This window comes from Capra hircus, chromosome 23 (assembly GCF_001704415.2).
Source record: "Capra hircus breed San Clemente chromosome 23, ASM170441v1, whole genome shotgun sequence".
Taxonomy (NCBI): Eukaryota; Metazoa; Chordata; class Mammalia; order Artiodactyla; family Bovidae; genus Capra; species Capra hircus.
Window position 1 is genome coordinate 18,841,072 of NC_030830.1, and position 20,923 is coordinate 18,861,994.

Consider the following 20,923-nt stretch of genomic DNA (forward strand, 5'->3'; position numbering starts at 1 on the left):
GATGACCTGGGATTTCTTCTCTTCCTTCTACAACTCTCCTCCGATTTCTCAAGTCACAACTATCCTCCTACTCCTCGTCAACAAACCTTGGCCTCTCCCGCATTCAGTGACCTCCACTGTTCGCATCCCTTTCTGTCCGCAAAGACAGACGCTTGTTGACCGACGGTGACTGAAGGAGCCACTGCGACTGGACCATACAGTCTCACAGAAAAGCGGCAGCGAAGAAAGAGCCGTCTTTTGCATCTCAACCCAAAGAATCATCAAAAGAAAATTCCCGAGTTAGAAAACCTGAGATCTTTCCAAAGCTTCCTGGACTCTTTAAAAAAATGTAGCCCTTTCCTTTGAGAGAGAGGGCAACAATGCGATCATGTTGCTCCATGAGCCCATTGACAAAACAAACGAAATCTTCTTTTTCAGAAAGAACACAAGAAGGGCCCCCGGATCGAGAGAGAGAGAGAGAGAGAGAGAGAGAGAGAGAGAGAGAGAGAGAGAGAGAGAGAGAGAGAACTCCAGAAGTGAGCTAGAGGAAAGAGAGTAGTGGGGCCCCGCCATGGATTTAAAATATATCCCAACGCTATTTTGCGTTCCTCATATTCCATTTTTGCAAAGCCAACGGTCCCGAGCTTGGGCTTGGAGAGACCAGATGAAATAAGATGTTTTTTGAGTCTTGAACAAACTATTCCTTACTTCATGAAAACGAATGACAGCAGTCACGGAAAGGCTCAGAAATTCCTCCATATTGGGCGTTGATGTCCCTTACATTGTCTTGTTTTTATGTTTCTTGAACTTTCACAGTGACTGAAACAGAATAAGTCTCCACAAATTATATTTACTGATAACCAAATAAATCACCAACAGTGTTTGGGATCCAGCCAACCACCGAAAGTCATCGGGCTCTGTGGCGCAATGGATAGCGCATTGGACTTCTAGCGCAGCAGTGAGGCATTCAAAGGTTGCGGGTTCGAGTCCCGCCAGAGTCGCGAGCGTTTTTGTCACCAAGAGGATAACCTTGCCATTTATTGGTCCATTCTTCTATGAATTGGATGCAGTCTGAATTCCAGGTACCTACATTTCTCACTGCAGTTGATTCCTACTTTCTGTAGCTTGCATTTGAGGAGCTCCTTCATAAGCACTCCCACACATCAACAGTGATTTGATGACCACATTTTATATCCCTACCCATCTTTTGTGTGTGTATATATACGATAGCAAGAGAAAAAGAGGAATCATAAAGCCAGATATCATGGAGAATTGTTGGGGGCTTAAAATTATACTTGAAATCTTATGGGAGGCAAAGTAGATTCTGTCACTCTCAAAGTTGAAAGTGTCATTCTCTTCCCTGGGAGTGGCTACATATTGTAAGTAGAGCTGATGCTAGAACCCAGGACTTATGGATAAGAATTTTTAAGCGACTAAAAATGGATCAAAGGAGAGACAGGTTATACTGATGTTAATGAGAATGCAGTAATAAGGCAGAAGTAGAAACAGACATGTGCCTGGGTCATTCCTGGCATCCAAAGATAAATAGTCACAGAGGGGGCATTCATAAGGAATGTGATCTGTCGCAATGAGAAAAACAATTGCTTGAATGCTTTGCTCAGTTTGTGAGAGTGGGTTTTAATAATGCCTATGTTTTAAGCCACAACTATCTTATGTTACTTCTGTCACATAATTTCTTTGGAAATCAAAATTATATGTAAAAGTAACTGATTCGCAGAAGAGGCTGGTGATCCTTTCCTGGGAGAAAAATATAAGTTAAATGGATGTGAACTCAGCTGAGGAAGTTATATGGTCCTGGCTTCCATACCTGGATGGCAACACAATGTCTGCACTTGCCGTGGCAGAAAACTGGGAAAAGAACAGAATGCTAGGAATCGCTTGGAGAAGAGTAGCACCATGTAGAATTTAGAGGGAAATCGAGAAAGGGCAAATGATGGGTCCTGCAGGAGTTCAGTCAGCATCTCCTCAGTTTAGACAAGGCACAGTTGCCCTGGGCTCTGGAATCTTGGGCTAGTTTTATCACAACATTTTATCACTTGGAGAGAAATTGTTTCTTTTTCCTTAACATGCTTAAAGTATTAGTATACTCTATTTGCAGAATCCCACTTAAAACCTTACCTTCTCACTGGTAACAGTGTTTTGTTTCTAATAATTTTTACTTCAGAGCAATATGAATTAACTGAAAATTAAATAGGCTAAAATTATGTATTTGAAAGCTAAGGGGTGAATATGGCTAACTCAACACCTGGTCACAAGGAAGGAGACTAAAACTGGCTCTGGTCTTGGATGTGAACAAAATCTTTGATGAAGAATCATAAGTTCAGACCCTAATTACTGAAAAATTAATAATAATCCAGAATACCAAGGGAATATAAGATCTGCACAGACTTAAGGACAGTATCAAAAATGTCTAAGCAAGTGTCACTAAAACTTGCTTGACAAAGAAGGAGCTTCTTTGGGAGGATAGAGAAAGGAAGAAGTTAATCTTTGAGAATAAGAACTAAAGAGGAGGGAAATGGCTTTGCCTAAAAAACCTTTAATAAAAAAATTTTTAATGGCTTTGCCCAATTCCCCATCTGGAATAATTGATTGTCACTGACCAAAAAAAAAAAAACAAAAAACCTATGGAGGTAACCAAAAACTGTTTATCTTTGGTTCTATTTCCTGGTCCATCATCCATAAACCAAATGGTCAAGACACTACAAAAAAATTAAAAAATTAGTTTCCTATATAAAGTGAAATGACCATTTCAATTGTCTTTTAAAAACAAATGAACAATATAGGCAACAATACTGTATTTCAATCATCAAATTTGCTAAGACTAGAACTTAATTATTCAAACCACTAAAAAGAAATGATAATTACTCTAAGCTAAGAATTAGCCTACTACAGTTTCATAGATAGTGGCAGAAGACATGAGACTTCTGCATGAGAGACAAAGGACGGTTTATTACTCACCACAACAGTAGCCAGAAAGCATCATTTGTACTAATTCCCCAAGCATCAGATCCCCACAGGGATCACTGGAGGGACATTTTGGAAGCTAGCTCCCAGATATGCCTAAAAGTGGTTTTCTTTGTATTTATCCAGTTTGGATGTAGTAGGGCTTTTTGAATGTTCAGATCAATTTCCAGTCACTATTTTTTCAAATATTGCTTCTTTTCAATCTTTTCTCTCCTTGCTTGCTTGGCTTTAACAGTCAATGTGTTATACTTTCTCAACTTCTTGATTGTGTTTTCCTTTTATAACATTTTTATTCTGGATATTTTCATCTTCAGTTCCGTTCAGTAGCTCAGTCATGTCCGACTCTTTGCGATCCCATGGACTGTGGCACGCCAGGCTTCCCTGGCCGTCACCAACTCCCAGAGCTTGCTCAAACTCACGTCCATCAAGTCGGTGATGCCATCCAACCATCTCATCCTCTGTCGTCCCCTTCTCCTCCTGTCTTTAATCTTTCCCAGCATTAGGGTCTTTTCCAATGGGTCAGTTCTTTGCATAAGGTGGCCAAACTATTGGAGTTTCAGCTTCAGCATCAGTCTTTCCAATGAATATTCAGGACTTATTTCTTTTAGGATTGACTGGTTTGATCTCCTTGCAGTTCAAGGGACTCTCCAACACCACACTTCAAAAGCATCAATTCTTTGGTGCTCAGCTTTCTTTATAGTCCAACTCTCACATCCATTTTCATCTTACCAGTTTATTAATTTTCTTTTTCCTAATTTGTTTTAAAATGCATCCACTATTCTTAAGTTACTTTTAAAAGTTTTGTTTTAAAGTTTCTGTTTCATTTTCCCATTGTCAAGTTTTTTGTTTTTTTTTTTTTTAAATGAGTCAAAAGTTCTTAATTTTGGGTTTCATTCCCTTTGTCTATATTAATTTCAGCTAATTTTGAATCACTCTATTGGAATTCTATTGTATGGATTTCCAGGAGAGTCTATTTCTGCTGTCAGATGTTTCTCTTAGGGTCAGTTTTATCAGTGCTTTGGAAATTTGCATCAGAATGTTTTACCAACAAATAGTGCATTGAATAATTTTCTTTTAAACCTCTCCTTCCATGGGCCCACTGGTAAAGTAAGATCACTTGAAACAATATGTATTGATTTGAAGACTATGCTTATAAGTCAGTATGCTTGCTCCTTCGAAGGAAAGCTATGACACATACAGGGTATTATAGAACAGAGGCACCATTTTGCTGACAAAGGTCCATCTTGTCAAAGCTATGGTTTATCCAGTAGTCATGTATGGATGTGAGAGCTGGATCATAAAGAAGGCTGAATGCTAAAGAACTGATGCTTTCAAACTGTGGTGCTGGAGAAGACTCTTAAGAGTCCCTTGGACTGCAAAGAGATCAAACCAGTCAATCCTGAAGGAAATCTACCCGGAGGATTCATTGTAAGGATTGATGCTGAAGATGAAACTCCAATACTTCGGCCACCTGATGCAAAGAGCCAACTCATTGGAAAAGACCCTGATGCTAGGAAAGATTGAAGGCAAAAGAAGAAGAGGGCAGAAATAGATAGTATCACCAATTCAATGGACATGAATTTGAGCAAACTGCCAAAGACAGTGGAGGACAGAGGAGCCTGGTGTGGCAGTCTATGGGGTCACAAAGAGTTGGACACAACTCAGAGACTGAACAACAACAAATGCTTTCCAATAGCCATCAAATTTTGAAATGACTTAAAGCTAGCTTGATTTGGTTCAACTTAAAATTTTTAGGTGGGTTAGAAATTATGTGGAATTTCTATTAAATTTTTTATCCATATTAAATTAAGATATTGTTGAGATAGAAATTATCATTTTTATTGTTCAGTTCAGTTCAGTCGCTCAGTCGTGTCCGACTCTTTGCGACCCCATGAATCGCAGCACACCAGGCCTCCCTGTCCATCACCATCTCCCAGAGTGCAGTCAGACTCACGTCCATCAAGTCAGTGATGCCATCCAGCCATCTCATCCTCTGTAGTCCCCTTCTCCTCCTGCCCCCAATCCCTCCCAGCATCAGAGTCTTCTCCAATGAGTCAACTCTTCGCATGAGGTGGCCAAACTACTGGAGTTTCAGCTTTAGCATCATTCTTTCCAAAGAACACCTAGGGCTGATCTCCTTCAGAATGGACTGGTTGGATCTCCTTGCAGTCCAAGGGACTCTCAAGAGTCTTCTCCAACACCACAGTTCAAAAGCATCAATTCTTCGGCACTCAGCTTTCTTCACAGTCCAACTCTCACATCCATACATGACCACTGGAAAAACCATAGCCTTGACTAGACAAAACTTTGTTGGTAAAGTAATGTGTCTACTTTTGAATATGCTATCTAGGTTGCTCATAACTTTTCTTCCAAGGAGTAAGCGTCTTTTATATTTCATGGCAGCAATCACCATCTGCAGTGATTTTGGAGCCCCCAAAAATAAAGTCTGACACTGTTTCCACTGTTTCCCCATCTATTTCCCATGAAGTGATGGGACCGGATGCCATGATCTTCATTTTCTGAATGTTGAGCTTTAAGCCAACTTTTTCACTCTCCTCTTTCACTTTCATCAAGAGGCTTTTTGTTCCTTTTCACTTTCTGCCATAAGGGTGGTGTCATCTGCATATCTGAGGTTATTGATATTTCTCCCTGCATCTTGATTCCATCCTGTGCTTCTTCCAGCCCAGTGTTTCTCATGATGTTCTCTGCATAGAAGTTAAATAAGCAGAGTGACAGTACACAGTCTTGACATACTTCTTTTCCTATTTGGAACTAGTTTGTTGTTCCATGTCCAGTTCTAACTCTTGCTTCCTGACCTGACATAGGTTTCTCAAGAGGCAGGTCATGTGGCCTAGTATACCCATCTCTTAAAGAATTTTCCACAGTTTAGTATGATCCACACAGTCAAAGGCTTTGGGATAGTCAATAAAGCAGAAATAGATGTTTTTCTGGAACTCTCTTGTTTTTTCGATGATGCAGCGGATGTTGGCAATTTGATCTCTGGTTCCTCTGCCTTTTCTAAAATCAGCTTGAACATCTGGAAGTTCACAGTTCACGTACTGCTGAAGCCTGGCCTGGAGAATTTTGAGCATTACTTTACTAGCGTATGAGATGAGTGCAATTGTGTGGTAGTTTGAGCATTCTTTGGCATTGCCTTTCTTTGGGATTGGAATGGAAACTGACCTTTTCCAGTCCTGTGGCCACTGGTGAGTTTTCCAGATTTGCTGGCATATTGAGTGCAGCACTTTCACAGTATCATCTTTCAGGATTTGAAATAGCTTAACTGGAATTCTCACTAAAACTATAGTAAAAAGATTTGAAATAGCTCAACTGGAATTCTCACTAAAACTATAGTAAAAAGATTTTTTTAAGCTCAAATATGAGAAGAACACAAAAGAAGTGGTATGTAAGAAACACTAAAACTGAAAAACAGGTAGACAAATCATAACAGACTTCACAGAAACAATCTGATTAATAGCAAAGTTTCTTTAAAAAGTTCAGGAACTGAGAGCACTATGTACTGGAGGCTAAAGGGAAACCGAAAGCAGATTATTTAAAATTTGAGAAAGAGTTAGAGCCCTAAATTCTGTGCACTTATACTGAGTGTTTGCCCTTCTACCACCCAGGAAAAAATCTGGAGATTTATTCTGCAAATAAGGAATGGGATTAGACTATTACTGATGAGGATCTGAGTACCTTAATGAGAACAGGAGAGGATCTGTTCTGTATCTGGATTTAAGGGAATGCTAAAGGCTGAGCTCTTTTTCCTCACCTAACTCTCAGATCTCTGACAGTTAGGGCTTTACCCTGATGGCAGGACTGAAAACAAAAACAAAAACATATGTGAGGCAACTGGTGTAAGTTGGTAGAGTCTAACTTAACATATAAGCATACTGAGGGCTCTTCTCACCAGTACCTCAGACTCTGAGTTATTTTTATAACCTAAAAACCAAAAACCTTGAGAATACTTTCCACTGAAACAGCGGAGCAAATAAATGAACAAAAAAATAGAAATAGATTATGAACAGATGAGCAAGGGAAGATTCAGATGATGGCGGTGTAGCAGGTCCAGAGAGCAACCAGTTCAGACTATAAGCATGTAGAAGTCAACTGGAAAAATATCCTCAAGAAAAAATATTTGAGCTGATATATTATCTGATTTGATTGATCTCATGGAAAGCTCCACTGAAAGATATTTGGAAGTTAATGGAGAATTAGCAATTATCGATATATATGAAGGGACTTACTGCTACTGCTAAGTCACTTCAGTCATGTCAGACTCAGTGCAACCCCATAGACGGCAGTCCACCAGGCTCACCCGTCTGTGGGAATCTCCAGGCAAGAACATTGGAGTGGGTTGCCATTGCCTTCTCCAATGCATGAAAGTGAAAAGTGAAAGGGAAGTCGCTCAGTCATATCTGACTCTTAGCGACCCCATGGACTGCAGCCTACCAGGCTCCTTCATTCATAGGATTTTCCAGGCAAGAGTACTGGAGTGGGGTGCCATTGCCTTCTCCGTATGAAGGGACTTGGGCACATTAAAATTTTTCTTTTTAAAGCTTGCCTTTTTAGGCAATTATAAGCATCCAGTAAAGAATGAAAATAGAAACATAGCTCACACCAATGCTGTGTATAATACTTTCATAGAAAAATGACATAAACAATAAACACTGAATTAAACAAAATGTAAAACATAAGTATTTTGGGAGGATAAGAAATAGTGGGTGGTAGTGCCATAAAGCAGTTTCCATTTAACAGATGGAAAATAAGTATATAATGTCTAAATCAATTAATCAATAATAGCAGTTATACATATTATTTAGGAAAATAGAGGTCTCCAAGTCCAAGAATGAAACAGTTAAAATGTTAATTTTGGTGGCATCCAGACAAGATAATTTGAAGAATTAAGGTGCAAAAGACATATATTTCACAATAAACTTTCTACTAAAAAATGTGTACAGCTAGAGAAAAACCACCAGGGCGAGTGCTGTTCTCCAGGACAAGCAGCAGTAGAGGTATTAATACTTCTGTACCTGAAGAGGCATGAAGAGAGTGTGATTACCTGAACTCAGAAGACAGCCTTGTACTGAGGGCTGCCTTGAATGAGGTATGGCCTCTTGTCAAGGAATGTAGCTCTTCTGACGTGACCTGCAGGCAGAAAGGCAAGAAGTAAATACCTGCCGCTAGCCCTCCTAGATCCACCTGTCTCCTTTTGGGACTCCCGTTACCTAACCCAGATGGAAACCAGAGAGCATGAAAACCCATACAGGCCAGTTCCAAGGGCCTATATCAGCACAGAGCAGGGTGAAGAGCGCCTCCCCTATGTATACATATATATATATCATGAGCACAAAAATTGAATTGACAATGAGGAAAACTGCAAACAATATAGAGGATAGTAGAAAAGAAGGGGAAAAAAAACAGAACTAAAATTTCAAATAAGTTAGGCAGAAAATGATATGTAAAAAAAAGGCAAAGAAGATCCAACATGTGAATTACTAGATTTATAAAAGAAATCAAAGTAATAAACAGAATATATACTTAACAAATAATTTAGGATCTGGTAGATAGAGCCACACTTAGGGAAAATGGGACCTGGACAAGTTCCTTCCTTCCCCTCTTTCTCCCTCTTTCCCTTTCTTTATTTTTATAAAAACATCTTGTTTTTAAAAATCAATCCTGGTTAAGAATCACTGTTCTACTTCTCTCTCCCACAACTCTCTTGTCTTATGTCATAGAATATATTTATCACATTCAGCCTCTTCACTTTACAGCAGATACCTTTCGACTAGCAACCCGAGATGTGATGGGAGAAGGCCCGCAAAAAAAAAGGAAAGAGTAAGACGAAGAAAAAAAGAGAGTCAGGTGACGACAACAGAGAGGGAGGGACAAGCAGGAGATCTGTGGAAGAATATTCAAAACTTAACCTTCACAGAACAGTTAAAATACTGAATACAGAATTTTATAACCATCACTTCACATATATGTTAAGACTTGCATTTTAATACTGATATATTACTATTCTTCTGTGTAGATACTCATAAAAAGAACAAAAAGGAAAGGAGGGAGAGAAGGTAGGCATGATGAGAGGACAGACATCTAAATAGCACTGGCCTAAGAAGGGTGACTGAGGCAGGAGGAGAAGGGGACGACAGAGGACGTGATGATTGGATGGCATTACCGACTCGATGGACATGAGTTTGAGCAAGGTTCGGGAGCTGGTGATGGACAGGGAAGCCTGACATGCTGTAGTCCATGGAGTCGCAGAGTTGGACCCGACTGAGCGACTGAACTGAACTGAAGAAAGGGTGAAATATCGGTGGTAATGGGTAAGATCTGGCAATGCAGCCTAAGAAAGTGGCTATGATTTACTGACAGAAGTTGCAGAATTTGAGAGTAAGAACAAAAGAATACCATGTCAGAAGTGGGATTCGAACCCACGCCTCCAACCGGAGACCAGAAACCCCAAGTAGGGGAAGTAGAAACTTGAGTCTGGCGCCTTAGACCACTCGGCCATCCTGACATGTTCGTTTCTGTTTTGCATATAATCTGTTCCTGTGATTAACAACCAATGTGATTAGTATTACACCCGAGTGCACAGGGTGAAACGCAAGCTCTGAACCGATTGCAAAACGAAAGAGGCAAAAAAGACAAATTTTAGTGGATGGATGCTGGAGACTGTTGCGATGGCACAAAGTCAGCCTGGGAGCCCAGCCAGGGTATATTGAAAAGCAGCACCCGCCGCACGTCCCTTTACCGCTCCCGCACCGCGCTCCCTGCCTCCCAAAGGCCCAACAGCCCACAGCCCAAGACGGTCCCCGTAGTGTGGGAGTTTCGTAAATTTTAAAAAAAGGGGTCTGTGCATTGCAGGCAGATTCGTTACCAACTAAGGTACCAGGGAAGCCCGGAACCGAATTAGCGCTTGTTTCGAAGACTGCTTCAGTCTGCTTCCCGCGGTGTTCAGGCTTTTTCATTTCCACGATAAATTAAAAAGTAGCATAGGCAAGGAGAGAGTTAGTGAGAAGGGCTAGAGCTCTCTTTCAGTAAACCTGTTTAAACATTAGAACTGTCCGTCGAGGAGTACAAGGCGGGCATATTGCACCCTCTTCTGGCATTTCTCCCCATAATCTCTTTCTTCTTCAGTAGCGTCTTTCTCCCTCTCTTTTCTCCCATTAATCTCTTCCCAATGGCCTAGAAAAAGGGGATGCCATATAGGACACAGGATAATAGATGTAAGAGTTTAAATGGTTGATGGCCGTTACCAAGTAACAAAGTTTCTCTTTGTCTCTCTTTCCACCCTCACCCCAGCCTCCAGTCCCTGTGGTAAAGGTGACAGGTTTTTAATATATTGTTTATTCTTCACTTTGAGTCAAGCTAGTTCATATTGTCCTTGCTTCCATTTTCTATGATTAGGGTTCCCAGTAGTGCAGACACCAAGTGTAAATCAGTTATTGCAGGCTACTTCATGTATGGACAATGGTAGAAGAGGAGTTGGTTTTACTTGTGTTGTTGTTATACTTGTCTGTAATTTTTGTCTAATTAGCAACTAAAATATTAATTACTGCTTTCTTGACCTCCACTTCCCAAGAATGTGACCTTTTACTTTCTTATGAAAAAAAGGCGACTCTATTTATTTATTCGCTTATTTATTTAACAATATTTATTTAATGGATACTCAGATTCTGTGGTTGGGTCTGAGTAGAGGGAGGTGACAATACATGAACCTAGTGAGTGCCAAAGCAAACTCCTAAAGTTGGTTTTGCTAACTGTTGCAGCAAGAGAGAATGCACATTAGAACAGTGGAGTGTCTCAGTAAGAGTGTTAGAAAGAAGTGATTTTAAGAATTGGACTTTATAACCTCTTTTCAGATGGTGACTGCAGCCGTGAAATTAAAAGATGCTTACTCCTTGGAAGGAAAGTTATAACCAACCTAGATAGCATATTCAAAAGCAGAGACATTACTTTGCCAACAAAGGTCCTTCTAGTCAAGGCTATGGTTTTTCCAGTGGTCATGAACATTTTTTCAGCTCAGTTCAGCTGCTCAGTCGTGTCCGACTCTTTGCAACCCCATGGACTGCAGCATGTCAGGCTCCCCTGTCCATCACCAACTCCCGGAGCTTGCTCAAACTCATGTCCATTGAGTCGATGATGCCATCCAGCCATCTCATCCTCTGTCATCCCCTTCTCCCTCTACCTTCAATCTTTCTCAGCATCAGAGTCTTTTCTAATGAGTTAGTTCTTCACATCAGGTGGCCAAAATATTGAAGCCTCAGCTTTAGCATCAGTCCTTCCAATGAATATTCAGGATTGATTTCCTTTAGGATTGACTGGTTTGATCTTTCAGCCCAAGGGACTCTCAAGAGTCTTCTCCAACACCACAGTTCAAAAGCATTAATTCTTTGGCACTCAGCTTTCATTATGGTCCAACTCTCACATCCATACATGACTACTGGAAAAACTATAGCTTTGACTGGACGGACCTTTGTTGGCAAAGTAATGTCTCTGTTTTTAAAAATATTGTCTAGGTTGGTCATAGTTTTTCTTCCAAGGAGCAAGCATCTTTTAATTTCACGGCTGCAGTCACCATCTGCAGTGATTTTGGAGCCCAAGCAAAGAAAGTTTGTATTGTTTCCCCACTTATTTGCCATGAAGTGATAGGACCAGACGCCATGATTGTAGTTTGTTGAATGTTGATTTTTAAGTCACCTTTTTCACTCTCCTCTTTCACTTTCATCAAGAGGCTCCTCCGTTCCTCTTTGATTTCTGCCGTAAGAGTAGTGTCAGCTGCATATCTGAGGTTATTGATATTTTGCTGGGCAATCTTGATTCCAGCTTGTGCTTCATCCAACCGGCATTTTGCATGATGTATTCTGCATATAAGTTAAATAAGCAGGGTGACAATATACAACCTTGACTGTAGTTCTTTCCCAATTTAGAACCAGTCTGTTGTTCCATGTCCAGTTCTAAGTGTTGCTTCTTGACCTGCATACAAGATTTCTCAGAAGGCAAGTAAGGTTGTCTGGTATTCCCATCTCTTTAAGAATTTTCCACAGTTTGTTGTGATCTTTTTTTAGGTGATCACTTTTTTTTAGGTGATTTGGGGGCAGTTTTAAGAAAGTATGGCTTTGCATTGGTTTGTATACTGTCAGGAGGTGGGGGGTAATTCTGTGGTTGGATATCTTAAATCTTAGGGCAACCTAAAAATAGAACTGAAATTAGTAAAGAAACAGTAGTCATTTGTATGATGTAGAAGAGGGAAATGTTTGGTACTCTCTGGCTAGGACAATGTTCTTCTTTTTGTTTATGTTCAGACATGATCATAGAGTTGTCCTGTTTCTGTCTTAATCTATTAGAGAAGTCTTGTCTGATATTGATGTTCTGGAAAATTGTTTATATTCGACAAGAAAACATTAAGACATCACTATAAATGCCAGCTCAGTTCCTGGATGTTCAGGGTTACTTTTCTCTGTTTCATAATGTATACATGCAGACAGCTAGATGGTGGTAAAAAGCCATGAAGAAACAGTAAACAAAGAAGAAATATGGGATGTAAGGGAGATTTCAGCAATGAATGGGAAGAACTAGAGATCTCTTCAAGAAAATTAGAGATACCAAGGTAACATTTCATACAAAGAAGGGCACAATAAAGGACAGAAATGGTATGGACCTAACAGAAGCAGAAGATATTAAGAAGAGGTGGCAATAATACACAGAAGAGCTATACAAAAAAGATCTTCAGGATCCAGATAATCACAATGGTGTGATCACTCACCTAGAGCCAGACATTCTGGAATGTGAAGTTAAGTGGGCCTTAGGAAGCATCACTACAAACAAAGCTAGTGGAGGTGATGGAATTCCAGTTGAGCTATTTCAAATCCTGAAAGATGATGCTGTGAAAGTGCTGCACTCAATATGCCAACAAATCTGGAAAACTCAGTAGCGGCCACAAGATTGGAAAAGGTCAGTTTCCATTCCAATCCCTAAGAAAGGCAATGCTAAAGAATGCTCAAACTACCGCACAATTGCACTCATCTCACATGCTAACAAAGTAAAGCTCAACATTTTCCAAGCCAGGCTTCAACAGTACATAAACCATGAACTTCCAGATGGTCAAGCTGTATTTAGAAAAAGCAGAGGAACCAGAGATCAAATTGCCAACATCTGTTGGATCATCAAAAAAGCAAGAGAGTTCAAAAAAAAAAAAAAACAAAAAAACAAAACACATCTACTTCTGTTTTATTGATTTATGCCAAAGCCTTTGACTGTGTGGATCACAATTAATTGTGGAAAATTCTTCAAGAGATGGAAATACCAGACCACCTGACTTGCCTCCTGAGAAATCTGTATGCAGGTCAAGAAGTAACAGAACTGGACATGGAACAACATACTGGTTCCAAATTGGAAAGGAGTACGTCAAGGCTGTATGTTGTCACCCTGCTTATTTAACTTATATGCAGAGTACATCACGAGAAACACTGGGCTGGATGAAGCACAAACTGGAATCAAGGTTGCAGGAAGAAATATCAATAATCTCAGATATGCAAATGACATTACTCTTATGGCAGAAAGCGAAGAGGAACTGAAGAGCTTCTTGATGAAAGTGAAAGAGGAGAGTGAAAAAGTTGGCTTAAAACTCAGCATTCAGAAAACGAAGATCATGGCATCTGGTCCCATCACTTCATGGCGTATAGATGGGGAAACAGTGGAAACAGTGCAGACTTTATTTTGGGGGGTTCAAAGTCACTGCAGATGGTGACTGCAGCCATGAAATTAAAAGACACTTACTCCTTGGAAGGAAAATTATGACCAACCTAGACAGCAGAGACATTAAAAAGCAGAGACATTACTTTGCCAACAAAGCTCCATCTAGTCAAGACTATGATTTTCCCAGTAGTCATGTATGGATGTGAGAGTTGGACTATAAAGAAAGCTGAGCACCGAAGAATTGACGCTTTTGAACTGTGGTGTTGGAGAAGACTGAGAGTCCCTTGGACTGCAAGGAGATCCAACCAGTCCATCCTAAAGGAAATCAGTTCTAAATATTCATTGGAAGGACTGATGCTGAAGCTGAAACTCCAATACTTTTGCTACCTGATGCTAATAACTAACTCATTTGAAAAGACCCTGATGCTGAGAAAGATTGAAGATGGAGGAGAAGGGGACAACAGAGAATGAAATGGTTGGATGGCATCACAGACTCAATGGACATGAGTTTGAGTAAGCTCCAGGAGTTAGTGATGGACGGAGAGGCCTAGCGTACCGCTGTCCCTGGGGTCGCAAAGAGTCTGAGCGACTGAACTGACTGAAATACTGTTATTATTGAAGATTTGGGTGGCATTTGAACAAAGACCTGGAAGAATAAAGGATTGAGTCCTGTGAATATCTGGGGTAGATATTTCCAGGCAGAAGGAATAGTAAGGGCAAAGTTGACAAAATGGGATAAAGCCAGATGTTTTTGAATAAAGGCAAAGAAACCTATAAATCTGGCAGAGAAATTGTGCAACATATAATCTCCTTACTTAGCCTGTCTCCAGTTCAGTTCAGTTGCTCAGTCGTGTCCAACTATGTGACCCCATGGGCTGCAGCACGCCAGGCATCCCTGTCCATCACCAACTCCCAGAGCTTATTCAAACTCATGTATCTACCCTTTCTCAAATCAAAATTATCATCCCTTCCCACCCATTCCTTCATCCCTAGGCCTCATCCAAACTCTCATCCTATCTTTTTTTCCACGTCTGATTTTTCTCTTATCAGTGACCTTGAGAGATAGAAAAAGTACCTAAAATTTCGTGAAGCTCAGAGATAGAAGAAGGATGTTTATTTTATTTATTTTTTTTTTCACCCCACTTCAAGTTTATTTTATGTGATTTCCAGCATGCAGTGTGCTTTCTTGGGGAAAAAAAAATCGTCCCAGTTCACATTATAAATTAATTTACAAATATAGAATTGTGTTAGAAACAATATTTATAAAAGTCCATATAATTTTTCACATACAAAAATATCCATAGAAAGTGGGTTTTCTGTTCACATAGTATGAGGGTAGGAAGTTTCTTTGGTTGTCTTCCTGTATAATATTTAAGGATGTTTATTTTAAACATATCTTGGTCATCAGGGGGAAAAAAAATTCTGCAGGAGGGATAGTTTGTTTTTTAGGTCAAGTCAAAATGATCTCTGATCCACATTTAGTAATATCTAAATATTTTCTTCAGGTATATATCTGTTACATATTTAACTTCTGAAGTTCTCTGTGTAACTTATATAATAAAATGGCATTTGCACATGATTTCATAATGGTTAGTATTATGGGTAATATATGAGTCAGTATTTTCCTCATGTTTGGTCAGGATTGCACTTGGCTTCACATACAGAAAAAACAGTAAATAATACCTTAAATAATTTAAGGATTATTGACTCAAAAATTAATAGTCCTGAATTTGGCAGTCCTCATGGAACTAAGAATGCTTTCTATCTTCGTTTTCTGCACCTATGCTTTGGGATTTTGCCCCTGTGATCTCTCTGCTGCTGCTGCTGCTGCTGCTGCTAAGTCGCTTCAGTCGTGTCCGACTCTGTGCGACTCCATAGATGGGCAACCCACCAGGCTCCCCCGTTCTTGGGATTCTCCAGGCAAGAACACTGGAGTGGGCTGCCATTTCCTTCTCCAATGCATGAAAGTGAAAAGTAAAAGTGAAGTCGCTCAGTCGCGTCAAACTCTTAGCAACCCCATGGACTGCAGCCTACCAGGCCTCCGTCCATGGGATTTTCCAGGCAAGAGTATTGGAGTGGGGTGCCATTGCCTTCTCCTACAGGTGCTCAAAAACTGTCTCATGAGCCAATAAACACTGAATGAACCAGGAGCACTATTTCCTTAACTGTCAAGCCATTCCTGTCTTTGGACGAGTTGGGCCGCTAGATAAAATGTGGAGAAAATTAGAGGAAGCCTTGGATTTCTTCCCAGACATTTCATTTCTGAAACTGGGGGGGTGGGGGGAACACCAAAGGGTACAACCAAATTTGATGCCCCTACAGTATGTCAAGGTTAGAAACCTCATCTTCTTTGCCCATCTTTTCATTCTTTGGAAGATTCTCCTCAGTTACTTTAGTTGTTCCTTAAAAAAAAAAAAAAAAAAAAAAAAAAATCTCCTCCAGGTTCCCTTACAGGTTGGTGAGGGAGCCTTGTGCATCTTCTCTTCAAACTTATCTGAGAAGTAAATACGATCTCCTTCAACCCAGATTGGTGAATCCTCTTCGGCAGTAATTGACTCTAGGAATAATCTTCATTTTTCCAGCAATTAAAAATGTACTTAAAGAATGTACAGTGCAGAGGTTAAATGGTCTGTTTGGTGAGTAGATGACTTAGTGGTCAAGCCATGCTTTTGAAAGACCCGGGTTGTTTCTGAAGTTATGGATTACTCCAATTCTTCCTAGAGATCGAAAATGCTAATGAGATTTAGTTATTTATAGGACAATTCAACTCCCAAGGTCAGGGCCTGGATAGCTCAGTCGGTAGAGCATCAGACTTTTAATCTGAGGGTCCAGGGTTCAAGTCCCTGTTCAGGCGCTAGCTTATCTTTTTAAGGCAACACACATTGAGGTTTATGTAATATATTTATATGACTCAGAAAAACATGATATAGAAGAAAAAAATAAAGACATAGGGTAAAATATTAAGGAGACACACGTTGAGGTTTATGTAATATGTTTATATGACTCAGAAAAACATGATATAGAAGAAAATAATAAAGACATAGGGTAAAATGTTAAGGAAAGGTGGATCTGGATATAGAGTGTTCCTTATAAAATTTTTATTTTTGTAACCTCTCTTATGTTTGAAATTATTTCCAAATAAAACAGTTCAAAAGTATATTAGTAAATGTAGAATCACCAGACTTTGAAATTTTAAACATATTTTAGTAAGCTGTATATGTCCGAATTTCAAAACATCCAAGTATAAACAAAACCAGCACACTGTACAATACATATTTAGGTGTACTGTAGAACTTATGTTAGCTAGCATCTAATAACTTCATCAGGCTTTTTTTTTTTTTTTTTTAACCAACGTTACAGGTTTTCCTTTTTACATATAAAAATTAAAGTACTTTGGCCAATTAGAGCTATGAAGGTGTCAGTGCAAATGTCCATAATTTTACATGAATTGAAGTTATACTATCCCCACTGCAAATGCTGAGAGATAGTGAAGGACTGGGATGCCTAGCGTGCAGCAGTCCGTGAGGTCGCGAAGAGTCGCACATGGCTTAGCGACTGAACAACAAGGTTATTCTAATGTGCACCAAAATTTGGGAACCATTGAGACTTTTCTAAGGGCGGTTCCTGTACGAGCAACATCTCCATCACCTCAGTTGACAAATGAAAATTCATATTGCAAGATCTTGGAATATGTCGAGTCAAATGAGCACACTTTGAACCCCCCGCGCTGTATCTGACCTCTCAGACGGAAAGCAGCCGTGGGTTTCCATCAGAAGGCAGTTGCTTGCTCGGTGAACACAGTAATAAGTCAACATGGGAGAATTCAACTTAGAGGAACAAAACCAGAAAGCAGAAAGATTTCCTTTCTGTTACAGGTTTAGCTGAAAAAACGTAGTGTCGTAAAATGCAGCGTCTTACTCTCCCCGTCGGGGAATCGAACCCCGGTCTCCCGCGTGACAGGCGGGGATACTCACCACTATACTAACGAGGAAGACCTGATGGTGAGTCTTAAAAGAATCTCAGTTAAACAGACATTCACAGGTTGTACCCTGAACTCTTTCTGGGCAGTGAGTTCCTGGGAATTTCACGGATCTTTAACGATAAGAATATAGTAAGAATCTTTACATTAACAGTCCATCAAAAGGGATTCCTCATGTTATCTAAATCTAAAAACGACAGCCTCACAACCATTTGCTATAAAGTTTTATCACTAATAGCAAAGAAATGTTCATTAATATCAAGGAAGACACTAAACTTAAACAAACAAACAAATCAAAACCCTCCCTCTGTTCAAAACGACTTCTTTTCTTCAAGTTTATTCATTGTTTTAGATTCACCCCAAGGAGTCACTTTCCCCTGGAACTTTCTCTCATGTTAGTGTATTACTGTCTCTGTGTTCTGAAGACTAGGACATCGGAATTAAGATATTGGCAGGGCCATTCTCTCTCTGAAGGCTTGCTGAAGGATTCCTTCCTTGCTTCTTCCTAGCTTCTGGTGGATCCCCAAAATCCTTTATATTTTTTGGCTGTGGTTGTATGAGTCCAGTCTTTGCCTCTGTCTACCTATGACTTTCTTCTTACTGTCTGCCTCCTAGTGTTCTTTCTTGCAAGGATAGGGTAAACCAGTGGTAGGGTTTAGGCTCCACCCTAATCCAGTATGAATGACTTCATCTTAATGTAACTACATCTGCAAAAACCTGTTTCCAAGCAAGATCACATTCAGAAGTTCTAGGTAGACACAAATTCCTGCCTACAATATTTAACCCACTAAACTTCAGGATGAAAGATGAGGTGTTATGTACAGAAATATAGTTAACTGCATCAAAGTATACATTAAAAGGTGTAAAAGTACTGATTAAAATTGCTTATGGATGAGACGGAATGGAGGTTTTTGGTGTTCAGTCTAAAGAAACAAGAGAATCTGTAGACAAAGACAGGCATCAAACACCTCAAAGGCAATATTCATGGTTCAGGTTCTTTGTTGGGTGAGAGTTTCCTGGTTTATAGATTGTTGTCTTCTCACTGTTGTTTCACATGGCAGAAGCAACAGAGAATTCCCTGGGGACTCCTTTGAAAGGGCACTATTTCTATTATGAGAAATTAACTCATAACCCAATCAGTTCTCAAAGGTCCCACCTCCTAATACCATCACATCGAGTCCACCCAAATTGTTCTCTTCCACTCCCAGATTAATGAATCATTTTAAGGGAACTTTTAAATGGCTTACTTCTAAATCTGTCTCTAGTTTATTACTTTTAAATGATGCCCTTTTTTGATTCTTCTTAGAAACTTGGGGAAGTGCTTTTGTTAATATTAGAAAAGGAAAATTAATGAAAAACTAAACAGTAAACTATTTTAGGGCAGTGACTTTGCTTGATTTGGCTGTTAAGGCTTCCTCACTTTCAAAGGCATTCTTAAATGGGCTGTTATCTAAATAGTTTTTAAGTAAATAGTGAAAACAAAATAAGGCCTTAGCGCCTGAACAGGGACTTGAACCCTGGACCCTCAGATTAAAAGTCTGATGCTCTACCGACTGAGCTATCCAGGCCCTCTAAGAGACTGTCTAACTCATTATGTAAAATAAGAACGCCAGAGGGCTTCTAGTAATAGTCATAGTTTTTGAAATTATTTGGGTCTTCCAGAGGGCTTTGATTCTGTTTCACCAATGACTTCAGTAAGTGGGAAGAACTTCAGGAAAATCAAAGATTGGGTAAGGAATGAAGATTGTGATACAAGGAGGAGGGTCATTCCCCATTGTTTCCTCCCGTGTTTTCTTTCAGAGTTGGGGTTTCCTGGAATTTTCATGCCAGAGCAAGAAACAAACTTGACGCCCACTTTGAAGTGGTGGTTCCATCCAGGAAAGGAACTCCCAGAAAACTCACTTATTCAAAATATTCATACATCTTACTTTCAGCACATGCACCTTTCCTCATCTTTCCTTCACACGCTTTTTCTTCACTCTCCCCAGTCTCCTTTCCCTCCTTCCCTGCATCTTTCCAACCTCCCATTTGCCAATTTGGAAAGTCCACATTTGTCCTCTCCTATTCTACTTTTCAACTCTCCATTTTATCTTGAGTTCCATTCTAAAGACAGGAAGGATCAGGCAGTTGAAACTGTATCCCCTGCCTCTGTGAGAGCAGGTCTTCACTTGTTCATGAGACTATTAGGAAAGTGGGATTCAGCTGCTTGCAGCTCTAAAACCAATACTCTATAGGTAAAGTTGGTGGAAAGGAAAGCTTGCTTTATTCTGTAGGCCGACAACCCAGGGCGGACTTGTGTCCAAAGACCAACTTCCCCCACTGACAATCAGTGGGCAAGAGTTTTTAAAGCGGCATTTCAGGGATGGATAGGTGGCGGGAGGGGGCTATATGCAGAAACAGCACTGTCAGCTCTGACAGTCATCTTGAACTCGGCCATTCAGTGATCTGATCAGCATCATCTTGATTGTTTTGAGTACAGCCGATCTTTGCTGCCAAGGTCAATTTGTTCCCATTTCTTTGAGGCCAGTTCTCAGAATTGTGGCAGCTTCTGTCATTGGTACAGTCTGGTCAACATGCAGTTAACTTCTACCTGGTGGGGGTTTCAGTACCTACAAGACAGCTCAAAGGATATGACTCACGTTCTTCACTTTGCTTAATTGCTAAATTATTATTATTTTGTCCTGTTTGATTGCTTTCCTTTGCTTCTGCATTTTCTCACTTCTCTCGATTAAATTTATTGTTTGGCTATAGTTTCTCTACAGACAAAACACAAGCGGGAAAGATGGGGAAGGACCATAGTGTCCTGCTCTGTTTCAAGACTGGTAAGCATGTCTGTATAAGCAAAAAAGTAGTGGTAGAGTCACTGCATATAGACGATAATTAAGATGTGCATTGTTTCCCAATATACTGTGAGCTTTAAAATGACGTATTTGATTGAGGCCAATTTTCATCAAGATCAAAGAAAATAAGAAAGGCAAACCAATTGTGTCACAGTCATGAATATTTTAATTTAGTTGCCTCTGCCAGAGAAGGCAATGGCATCCCACTCCAGTGCTCTTGCCTGGAAAATCCCATGGGTGGAAGAGCCTGGTAGGCTGCAGTCCATGGGGTCGCTAAGAGTCGAACACGACTGAGCGACTTCACTTTCACTTTCCTGCATTGGAGAAGGAAATGGCAATCCACTCCAGTGTTCTTGCCTGGAGAATCCCAGGGACGGGGGAGCCTGGTGAGCTGCTGTCTAGGGGGTCGCACAGAGTCGGACACCGCTGAAGCGAC

The 20,923-nt window shown here is 40.1% G+C and overlaps 5 non-coding genes across 5 annotated transcripts; 2 read left to right on the plus strand and 3 right to left on the minus strand.

Moving 5' to 3' along the window:
• Window positions 893-980, plus strand: TRNAR-UCU. Its single transcript is given in 2 exon segments — window positions 893-929; window positions 945-980. It is a non-coding gene; the product is annotated as a tRNA-Arg (tRNA).
• Window positions 9,381-9,487, minus strand: TRNAL-CAA. The gene is made up of 2 exons: window positions 9,450-9,487; window positions 9,381-9,426 (listed from the first exon to the last, which is right to left on the minus strand). It is a non-coding gene; the product is annotated as a tRNA-Leu (tRNA).
• Window positions 16,450-16,522, plus strand: TRNAK-UUU. Its single transcript has one exon. It is a non-coding gene; the product is annotated as a tRNA-Lys (tRNA).
• TRNAD-GUC lies at window positions 17,588-17,659 on the minus strand. The gene has a single exon. It is a non-coding gene; the product is annotated as a tRNA-Asp (tRNA).
• On the minus strand, window positions 19,143-19,215 carry TRNAK-UUU. Its single transcript has one exon. It is a non-coding gene; the product is annotated as a tRNA-Lys (tRNA).